The sequence below is a fragment of the Lissotriton helveticus genome, chromosome 2_2, assembly GCF_964261635.1.
Source record: "Lissotriton helveticus chromosome 2_2, aLisHel1.1, whole genome shotgun sequence".
NCBI classification, from domain to species: Eukaryota; Metazoa; Chordata; class Amphibia; order Caudata; family Salamandridae; genus Lissotriton; species Lissotriton helveticus.
The window spans coordinates 500,507,063-500,518,515 of NC_136060.1; the positions used below are offsets into that span (position 1 = coordinate 500,507,063).

At 45.1% G+C, this 11,453-nt stretch overlaps 1 protein-coding gene across 1 annotated transcript in view; it reads left to right on the plus strand.

The window, feature by feature from the left end:
- Window positions 1–6,765, plus strand: part of LOC144821914 (uncharacterized) — a 171,480-nt gene extending 164,715 nt beyond the window's left edge. Inside the window, exon 2 of the mRNA XM_078679063.1 lies at window positions 6,692–6,765. The gene's annotated coding sequence lies outside the window, so the exon portion shown is untranslated. The remainder of the gene's footprint in view (window positions 1–6,691) is intronic.
- The last annotated feature ends 4,688 nt before the right edge of the window (window positions 6,766–11,453 follow it).

The window sequence follows — 11,453 nt, forward strand, 5'->3', positions numbered from 1 at the left end:
AGGTGGGCCTCCGGATACCTCGGACCTTGGACTCTCGGCTTGGGCTCTGGTCGGGACTCGCCGCGTTCCTCCACCGCCTCGTCTGGATGCTGGACCGCAACCTCCGTCTCCTCCGTGGGCCTGAGGGATACTTGAAGCAGAAATATCTGCACGTGCACGGTATGGTTCCGTCACGGCTGCAGAGGATCAGGGGGCCTGCGTGGCTTCTCCGGCACGTGGGGAAAGGGCAAGTCCCTATTCGGGCGCCATTATGTGGAAAAGTAAATTTTGCCATGTTGTATGTGCCTACGTGTTCCCCATGTTATGTCATATGTGCATGATCGATATGCATGTATCCCCTTTCTGATCGATTAAAGACTCAATTACAGTTGTGTCCATCTCTAGTATGTCAGTTTCCAGTCCTCGTGAATAGAACGAATATCAGGCCTATGTAATCCTACGTTGCCACATTTTACAGTGTGCACGTTAATTCATTGAATTGTCCCCGTTTCTAGGCCTCAAAAGGGCCCGGACTCAGATTCAGCTCCTGTCTCCTGAACCCTCTCCGAGGAGCGATACAGCCCCCACCTGTATCCCTGACCCTTAGCTTACTTTCATGCCTCACAGTGCCCGGCTCGGCCTGGCTCTGCCTCCCAGTCTGCCAAGAGTATGTTATGTTTCTAGTTATCAGTCCAGCCCTCCTTCTTTGCATTCCTAAGCTACTGAATCGCATCAATAGTTTCCGTCATGGTCTAGCCTTTATGTCTCCATGTAAGAGAAATACTGTATTAATATTCATAGAATATTCCTCGCACGTGCAATACATTTAGAATAATGGATGCACCAGTCTTAGTGTCTGTTAGCCTTTACCCTGATAACTTTTGGATTCTATCAACATGTACTATAAACAACAGATACTAGATATGCCTGGGTACATGTTGCTCTGACTCTCCAGACTTTAGTCTCCTCTTCTAGCGCAGAAGTCATAGCCCCCAGTTCTCCCTAGTAACACGTCATTGTCAGTTTGCGCGCACCACTAGGTTAGAGGTCCCAGCTGCTCAGGTAGCCCCCTCCATGTTTCCGCCCCGTTTATGACATATTCTATTACGTTTGCATCACATGTCTATGTATACGCCCTGTACACACCTCTTGTTACACCCACTTTATGCCTTATCTTTCGCGACTGCTACAAACTCCGCCTACTGCTACGCCTACTGTATTGAATTCAATGTATTTTGTTTAACTATATAAACCAATGTACTGTTATTAAAAGTCATGCGCATCATTCCCAGACCCTGCCCGGCAGCTGTCGGGCCCTGCTATCCCATCCCCGTACAGGCTGTCCTGTTCCAGTCCTTTATGCTTAATTAAAGCCTGTCAACTCTAGCTACCTCGTATCTTGACTCTTATTTATTGAGCTATCTATTTGTATGAGTATCCTGAAAAACAGTACCGGTAATTAATTATTTATTTACCACATAATGGCGCCCGAATAGGGACTTGCCCTTTCCCCACGCGCCGGAGAAGCCACGCAGGCCCCCTGATCCTCTGCAGCCGTGACGGAACCATACCGTGCACGTGCAGATATTTCTGCTTCAAGTATCCCTCAGGCCCACGGAGGAGACGGAGGTTGCGGTCCAGCATCCAGACGAGGCGGTGGAGGAACGCGGCGAGTCCCGACCAGAGCCCAAGCCGAGAGTCCAAGGTCCGAGGTATCCGGAGGCCCACCTGTAACTGAAGTCCGAAGTTCGTCCGTCCGTCGTCGAAGCAGTCCAGTCCAGTCCGAGGCCTTCCGTTCTTGCTGCCCGGTGAGTACCGTTGCTGGGGTAGTATCTAGACAGGGTCAATTAATTTGTCTCTGGTCCGTGGGTTTGGGTACACAGATCCAACACGAAGTGTCCACTTAGGTGGATGCGGGTCCTGACGTGTCTCTTTATGGGACCGGTAAGTTTCGTACTGTTTTAGCAGTGCATCTAGTCATTCCAGTAAGTTCTGTTCTGTTCTCGAGAAATTCATGTGTTCTGTTTTCAGTATTTCAGGTAGTATTCTGTCCGAACTGTTATTTTAAATGTTATTCCATGTGTTTTCAATGTCGTGGTATGAGTGATTTGTTTTCTTAAAGTTATTATTGTGTTTATTGTGTATTGTATTGTTTCTAGACTCTAGCCTAGTTATGCCTCTGTTCTCAAAGTTACGTCAGTTAAAAACTAGAAAAGGGCTGCTCGAGGAAGCAGTCCCTGTCCCGCCTAGGGACAGTCCAGGTCATTTTATGTATCATAAGCATGGCATAAGTGCCATATTATATCTAGACTTATGGGTCGAGTATACTAAAGATCTAGAAGAGAAATATAGATGGCCTGTATCAGGTACATGGGATGCCGAGTGCATCATGCGAATAGAAGAAGTATTATGGAATAAGAAATCCAGACAGTCACAGAAAGATGCCTTCGAGTTATGGCGCAAAGAATCTCATAAAAGAACAGAGAAAGAAATCAGAAAGTCAGAATTAAGTAGAGAATCCTCTGAAAGAGCCCAAGAAAGGGAATTAATCGAAATAGGTGAACGAGTTAAAGCCGAACAGTCAGACAGACAGAGAAATGCCCTCATTAAGGGTATGTATCCTCTTCTTGCCGAGGGCTTGCCGAAAGCAACCCCGGAAGCACCATGTAATTTTCCGCCGCCATTAGTTCCGATTAAGCTACGTCACAAACCGACCGCAGCTGATATTTTTCTCTCGTCCTATTTGGACGACACAGTCCCAGAATATGCAAATCCTGTTCCGCCAGCTCCCGTAAATAATGTAATTCCTGTTCTTCCAGCCACCGGGGCACCTGTTACAGCACCTGTTACGGTACCCCCGGTCCAGCCCGTAGTACAAGTTCCCGCTACATCAGTCACTCTGCCAGCACGAAGAGTATCCGTCGACGATTCCAGTTTAGGGGCCGCGGGGGGAGGTCCTCCTGGTACCCCGCCGCCACACAAACGTGTAACATTAGTCGAGTTACATGAACGTGCGTTACAGCGTACGCCCAAATATCAGTCCGTCGCAGATATCAAGCGAGCTCTTACCGAATGCCGTTATGATCCAGTCCCAGGCGATGATAATATGGTTATATATTCATTGCGTGTAAGACGGGTGACCGAATATTTGGACACCCTACCGAATATGAAAGAAGATCTAGACAGAATATATCGTTTCATCCGTACAGGAGAAGATTCGGAAAGTATTGGCGAAATCATGTCTCTAAGGAAAGCTGAGACCCAGCTCATGCTATTGAAGTTTCTAATCAATTGTTTAATAAGGGAACAAGATTGTCCGACTAAAGATCCGACCGAAATGAAAGTTCTGACAAGGTGGAGTGATAATATAGCCGAGGGTAGACACAAGACACTCGGTAGTATAGAAAGTATGTACAAGAAAATTCGTAAGGAAATAATAAAGTTACACGAGAAACGAAAAGCAGCACAAGTAAGCGAGAAGGAAAACGACTCTTCTACTGAAGAGGTAGACGACGAGAATCCCACCAGAATAGCGTATGTAGGTAGAACTAGACTTCCCGACCGACATTCACGCCTAGAACACAAGAAAGTTTTTCCTCCTCCAGCACCAGAACAAGGTTCTCTCGAGCAAGTATTTCAAGCTACCGATCACATCCTGAAATCACGAATCGGTTATAGTGAACTCAGTACCATGCATGAACAAGAACTAGCCCGATCAGCAGTCCGATGGACTACTGATTCTACCACTTTTCAAGACGAAATAGTGGCACAAATGTTTCTGAAACTGCCCCCAGCCGAGCAGCGACTGGTGGGTATGTATATGATCCAGCACCTCATTACATTGTATGAGGGTCAGCATTCTGATCCAGGTCCGTTACATGATATTCTGAACGAGTTACTCCAGTATAAATGGAAAGGTCTAGGTACCGATTTAATTAGTACCATTCTAGAACAGCGCCACAAATATAGAACGTTTCTGAATCCGCATTTTGTTCATGTCTCACCTCCAGAAAGTAAACCATTTTACATAGACAGACAGCATCCGTTACGAGAAGTACATCCAGTTAGGACAGCGGATGGTGAAATGCAACGAGTATTTGTTTACACCCCAGTTACCAAGATGGAACTCTTAGAGATGAAGAAATTAATTCCCTGTCACGACAAAGATCCAGCAGGGTTCCACCGTGAATTAAAAGACATGCTCCGTATGGGAGAATACACGTATCCAGATATTATTAAAATGTTAAAGGTCCTGTTGCCCGCAGGGGTATATGAGAAACTCAAGGAAAAAGAATGGGAGGTGGGAGAGAAAAAGATCGATTGGGCAGTTTTAGAAGCTGAAGATAAGATACGAGTACCAGGTACCGGTCTTGGAGAGAAATGTAAAGAATTACCTGAGTTATTGATCCAGGTTTTGCCAAGATTACTAGCCACGAAAAAGGAAGATTGGGATGCAATCTCAGCATGCAAACAGAAACAGGATGAAGACACTAGTGATTTTTATTCTAGATTCGAGAAATGTTTCATTATCAACAGTGGTTTGAAGACAGGTAGCGAGTCATACCCTCATCTTTTTGTTACCAAACTAGTCGAGAATTCAAGCCCACAAGTTAAAAATCGAGTTTTAAAAGTCGAAAGTACCTGGCAAGCTAATACCCCGTCACAAATGCTTCAGATGCTCCAGTATCACCAGAATAGAATCAGGGAAGAGCAAGAACACGAAAGGAAACGTATGAAAGATACGAAAATGAAAGTATTAGTTGCACAATCTGTTCCCCAAGATAGTCAGAAGAGGGGTCCGAATCAAGCCAGTCATCCTGCAGCTCCCGTTAAAGGGACATGCAATTATTGTAAACAGCCAGGTCATTTTATAAACGAGTGTGCAGTTCTGAAACACAACATAGCAACTGGTAAGACTAAAGAAAGACCACGTCCGCCTAGACAAGAACAAGTTTCACAGACTTCTCAGTCACCGCAGAATGCACAACAGACAGTTCCAGCACCGCAGCCCATCGCTGCAACACAGCATGTTACACAGCAGATGTACCAGTATGCCCAGACAGAGTATCCAGAGTATCAGCAGTATTCATGAAACAGCCTAGAGAGGGAGGTAGGCTTGCCTCTCATCGAGATACCTGTAGATCAAGAGGGTCCCTATGTACACAGTCAAGTATTAGGGAAAGACAGAAAGTTTTTGATTGATACAGGGGCAAGTAGGACTACTATCAGTCATGACGAGGTTCCAGGGGCTCCGCTCTCAGGCTCTAGAAATGTTTCCCTTGGATTTTCAGGAAAGCCAATTGTTAACGAGATTTCAAAGCCAGTTACTCTAGAAGTTGGTCCATTGTCCCGAACTACTGATTTGTTACTTACGAAGTCATGTCCAGAAAATTTGTTAGGTATTAAAACATTGAAAGAATTAGGTGCAGTTATTTGTTGCTCCCCAGAGGGAGTTCGTTTGTTTTTAAGGGACTATAAAGGTCACTATGTATTACGCGATTTTGATCCAAGATTACTGAATGTTCCACAGCATCTATGGGCGCAAGGTCCAACTGATGTTGGTTGTATGCAAATCACACCCCATCGTGTGACCCTCAAACAAGGTGTTGTCCTGCCACGAATCAGACAGTACAAATTGCCACCTGAGGCTGTAGCAGCCTTATCCAAAATTATTGACGAGCTCATTGCTCAAGGAGTGGTTGTAGAAACTGACTCCAATGTATGTAATTCTCCTATCATTCCAGTCATGAAGCGTACTGATCCAAATGCACCTCCAGTATATCGATTAGTGATTGACCTTCGAGAGCTTAATAAATGTATCATACCCCAGTATCCAGTAGTCCCAGATATTTCATCCCTATTGACAGCTATTGATTCTGAAGCTACATTTTTTACTGTCATCGACCTCAAGAATGCATTTTTCAGTGTCCCCATTCATCCAGACAGCCAGTACCTTTTCGGTTTTTGTTTAAATGGAAGGAGCTATAAATTCACACGAGCTCCTCAAGGTTTCACAGAAAGTCCTAGCATTTACAGTCAAGCACTTAAAAGACAACTAGACAATATTCACATGCCAGCTGACACTGCCCTGCTCCAGTATGTCGATGATCTACTGATCACAGCCCGTTCTGAGCGTGCTTGCGAGCGAGCGTCACTTACAGTCCTGTATTTTCTGGCCGAGCAGGGGCACAAGGTGTCCCCTTCCAAGCTCCAGTTCTGTGTCCAGCAAGTGATCTACTTGGGCCACTTACTGTCCAAGTGGGGTAGGCAGTTGACACCAGATCGTATCCAGTTAATAGCGAGTCTTCCACAGCCCAAGACACAGAAGGAGGTGCGTGCTTTTATCGGCCTCACTTCTTACTGCAGACAATGGATTCCTCAGTATGCATTTCTAGCAAAGCCACTGATACAGTTAACGACACAGGAGGCAGCCGTATCGACTGTCCTCCCTTGGACATCTGAACATACACTTGTTTTTAATGAATTAAAGAAAGCCTTATGCCAAGCACCTGTTCTAGCTACACCGAACTACAGTAAGCCTTTTACACTTTTTGTCACAGAACGTGAAGGTACAGCATTATCTGTTCTCACACAAGATCAAGCAGGACAGTACAAGCCCTGTGCTTATTTTTCGAGCACACTAGATCCAGTAGCCCAGGCTTTGCCTGCGTGCCTCAAGTCAGTTGCAGCCACAGCTCTAGCTATCAGACAGAGTGATTCCATAGTATTAGGACACTCCCTGACAGTACAAGTTCCACATTCCGTGGAAGTTCTTTTAAACCGAACACAGACTCAGCACTTGACAATTGCACGTTTAACAGGTTATGAACTGACACTGTTCCAGCCACATATAGAAATCAGACGCTGCAACGTTTTAAATCCAGCTACACTGTTACCGTCAGTTACTTCAAATCCTGCCACACATGACTGTGTGGAAGTTGTTAATACTATGACAAAGCCAAGACAAGACCTGACAGACATTCCATTACCTAATCCGGACCTCACACTTTATGTGGATGGTTCATGTATGAGAACTAGTACAGGAGAACTAGTAGCCGCGTATGCAGTAACTACTGAAACTGAAGTTATAGAAACACATCGTATTGACACCCCGTCTGCTCAAGCAGCAGAGCTAGTTGCTCTGACCCAAGCCTGCATACGTGCCAAGAACCTGAAAGTAAACATATATACAGATTCACGTTACGCATTCGGAGTTGTACACGACTTCGGAGTGCTCTGGCAGGAGAGAGGTTTCATGACTTCTCATGGAACCAAGATTCAGCATGGTCTCCTCATTCAAGCTCTGTTAGATGCAATACATTTACCGACAGCTATCGCTATCATGAAGTGCAAGGCACATACGAAAGTTACTGATATCATTTCCCAAGGTAATGATCTAGCAGATCGAACAGCCAAGCTTACAGCTCAGACACCAGACATTCCAGTTAACAAGACACAGACATCCACTCCAGAACAGACTACATGTATGACAGTTAAGGACCCTACACAAGATGTCATAGACATACAGTTACATGCTACTCCTGAAGAAATCAAGAAATGGTCCGAACAAGGAGGGGTCCAGACAGATCAGGGATGGGTGACGAAGGGAAAAGCCACATGGTTTCTCCCCGACTCTATGGTTCAAGTCATTATTAATACTGCACATAGTCCAGCACATCTAGGAGAAAAAGCCATGTTAGACAGTATTCAGAACCTCTGGTTCAACAAGCATTTACGAGCTGCAGCCAAGCAGAAAGTCCGTACTTGTATGATATGTTGCCAGTTCAATCCAGGTAAAAGTGTCCCGGTGGAACAAGGTGGATTCCAACCTCCTGACCACCCTTTTGAAGTCCTCCAGATGGATTATATTCAGATGGAGCGATGTCGAGGTTTCAAGTATGTCCTTGTAGTTGTATGCGCTTTGTCCAGGTGGACAGAAGCATATCCAGTTCCAGATTACACAGCTGCGACCACTGCCAGGCAGTTGGTTCGTGAATTCTTTCCTCGTTATGGACTCCCTAGGGTCGTGTATTCTGATAACGGCCAGCCTTTCTCATCAGAGTTAATGAAACATGTTTCCCTTCTGTTAGGGTACCAGTGGAAGTTCCATTGTGTGCGCCATCCTGAAGCAGCCGGTCTCGTAGAGAGACATAGTCAGACCCTGAAAATCCGTATTGCCAAGACATGTAAAGAGAAAGGTGTAGACTGGCTAGTAGCCCTGCCAGTTGCTTTATTCTTCATGAGGATGGTTGCACATTCCAGATCAGGTCTGTCCCCTTATGAGGTCGTATTCGGCCGCCCCCCAAACATGTGGGGTACACCTAGACCCCGCAGTATTACAGATGTTTCCAGTAATATGCTGACAGATTACCTAGCTTCCTTGATGTCTGCCCTACACTCTTGTCGTTCACAGGTTGCCTCTGCGTTTCCAGACAATACTGAAGTGAAACCGCATGAGGTCATACCAGGGGACCTGGTACTTGTAAGGAACTTTGATCGTTCAAGTCCGCTGGAGCCCCGCTGGAAGCAGCCACGACTTGTCCTTCTGACCACCCGTACGGCCGTGAAGTTGGAGGGCCGTAAGGGATGGGTCCATCTGTCTCACGTCAAGAAGTTTCATGGACTCCGAGAAAAGACATTTGCCAAGAACATTTTTAAGGACTGCCAAAATCCTAAAGACTGCCCTATTCTCAAGGACTGTCCCGCTACTGACTTTGAAATCAAGCCCTCCCTGTTAGAGAAAACTCAGCAGCAGGAGTATAAGTTAAAGCTCCGGTCTAGTAAAATAAGTCAGCCAGTTTAATTGTCTAAGTCCCCCTCGGGTGAAACGGTTAGACAGGTTTCTGACATGTATAAGATAGACCCCCACAGAGAGAGAGTTAGTGAAAACTCTAAAAGTTGCATTATTATTTTATGTTTTCTGCTATATCTAAGCCTGATGGTAACCTGCACAAGTTATGCTTTGTATTTATGTTTTCCAATTTCTCATGTAAACAAGTTTTCTAATGCTACAGTAGAGCACACATTTAGTGATCTGCCTCCTCACGAGCTATCCTATCGTCTTGCTATGCGTAATAACACATTCATCAGAATGTTACACTATTCACACCAGACCAGCAATGCCACTAATTGTTGGGTGTGTGGTCGACTCCCCCCTTTCCAGACACCGAAGGGAGTTCTGCCACTCTTTCCTTATCCGTTTTCACATAATGGTTCATGTGGAGCATGGTCCATGTTAACGTCATCTTCCAATGACATGTCCCTTCTGAATAGAACATGTTTTCCAGACAAGCAAGGTCTCCCCCATAGAACAGGGTTAGATCTAGAAAATGAAGTTTATAATTTAGGTAATTATTCTTCGAATTTTATGGTCCTGAATGTTCAGTCTGATACTACTCCAGACTTACCTGCTATTTCAGTACTACCAGTCAAAGGCGAATTATGTGTCAGAAAGAATGGTTCTGCACATGTAGGACATAGTGATTGTACTACTACTGTCGAGTATAGTGACAGTGGGAAATCTATTTTCAAAGCCTCACGTCATTCTTATTTTGTTTGTGGTCAGACCGCATATGTTCGTCTGCCCCTCGATTGGGATGGAACCTGTTACATTGCCTTCCTACTACCACCAGTTTTTCTAGCCCCATCTGATTATCATAGAAACACACATCTAGTACACGTCAGACATAGAAGGGAGATTGAGTCCCCCATTGTCGATCAAACCGAAACTACTCTAGAACAATATCAAGATTTCAATAAAGGTTTCTTCTTCTTTATAGGACCTATCCAGAATAGTAAGTTAATACGTAGGTTAACCAGAACCCTTGAAGCAGTAGTGAATGAGACTACTTCTGCTCTAGGTAACTTAACTGAAGAGCAATCTGCTATGAGATTTGTCGTGCTCCAAAATCGTCTCGTTCTTGACGTCATACTGGCCGATAGAGGAGGAGCATGTAGAGTCATCGGATCTAGTTGTTGCATTTTCATTCCTAATAACGCGCCGTCTGTTTATTCAGCTATAACCAGACTTCACAAAATTGCCCATCAGTTACACCAGAATCCAGGCACCTGAGCTTTTGGTTTAAAGGTCTATCATGAGCGGTTGAGGTTTTTTGGACTCAGACTCGGGTGACCACTGGGACTACACGGTTATATGAATACCACTCTTGACTGTGTCACCTTTAAAATTGTGTCACTTGAGGGAAGCCTCTTTGTGATACAGGTCCGCGCAGATATTGCTAACTGCGGCATTATTATCCTCAGCGAGCGTATTTTGAAACCGTTGGCACTATCAACATATTCTGCACTTTTGCAGATTGTATGGGACGGAATCAATGGCGCATCCTGGCATTGGGTTGCTATTAGGTTGGCCCGTTTCTCCCCTTTCTCTAATAGAACTGAAAGCACCTGTATACAAACGTGGTGGCAAGGCGAGACCTTAGGCGAGAATTGACATTAGGCGAGTGCAGGATTATGCAAACATCCACTTGCTATGGGCACCTCAGTGTATTCTGTTACACATCAAAATTGGGGGTTGTTCAGAAAACATTAAGTCTTTTATATCTGGCTGTGTATTGATACGTGCTGGGCGGTCATATATGCTGGGCCTTTGATATTCTTCTTTAGACGGCACTTGTGTATGTTGTCCGCTTTTGCGGGACAAGAACCAATCAGGATGCTCCATTCAATGAAGAGGCAGTCCGCCAAGCCAGCGGAGCAGTGTCAGCCTTTTACAGCGTCTTCTTCAACATTTCCGGTTAAGTCGGCCTGGACCAAGCAGGTCCGCCGTTGGCTATGGGTTGGGAGTGTTTTTCACGCGCAGGGAATGTGTCAACATTTACTGTCTGTTTCCTGTGTGAATTGTGAACCAATGGGTGTACTTGGTTGTTAGTTCTCTATATGGTCCGCCCTGATTCAAGATATGGTTTTTACATCGCGCACGGTGTAACAGCCGGCGGGTGTGCAGACCGAGTATGATTGGTCTATGGAGTGGGCGTTAACGAACCAATAGGAGAGTAGACAAAAAGTGTCTCTCTCTGGTCCGCTATGTCCCTTTATTTTCCTTCAGGCTATTCTGGCCCACTACCTCCCCCTCGGCTCAGTTTAGGCCAGAGGCAACGACGGAGAGGTAGGTGTTCAGACAGGGCCGCTGTGGATGGTATTTCATTCTCTTTCTTTTTCCCTTTTCTTTAGGGGTTATGTAACGTTCTTGTGGACTTTGGTAAACGCTTATACAGAACATGTTGCCTATTTTTTTCAAGGAGTCTGGTATGCAAGAGTGCACTCTCTCCTCTATCATGTCAGAGTTTTAATAAACTCTCTACCCTAGATAGAACTGTTTGAGGCTAACCTTTTTGCTTGTGGTGTGTTAAATTACTGCTTGCTAAGTTTTTAGTTCATACAACAGATGGCACAGGACTTATACCTATGACTATGTGTGTCACCTAAAATAAACCAAGCTGTTTTCTGAATAA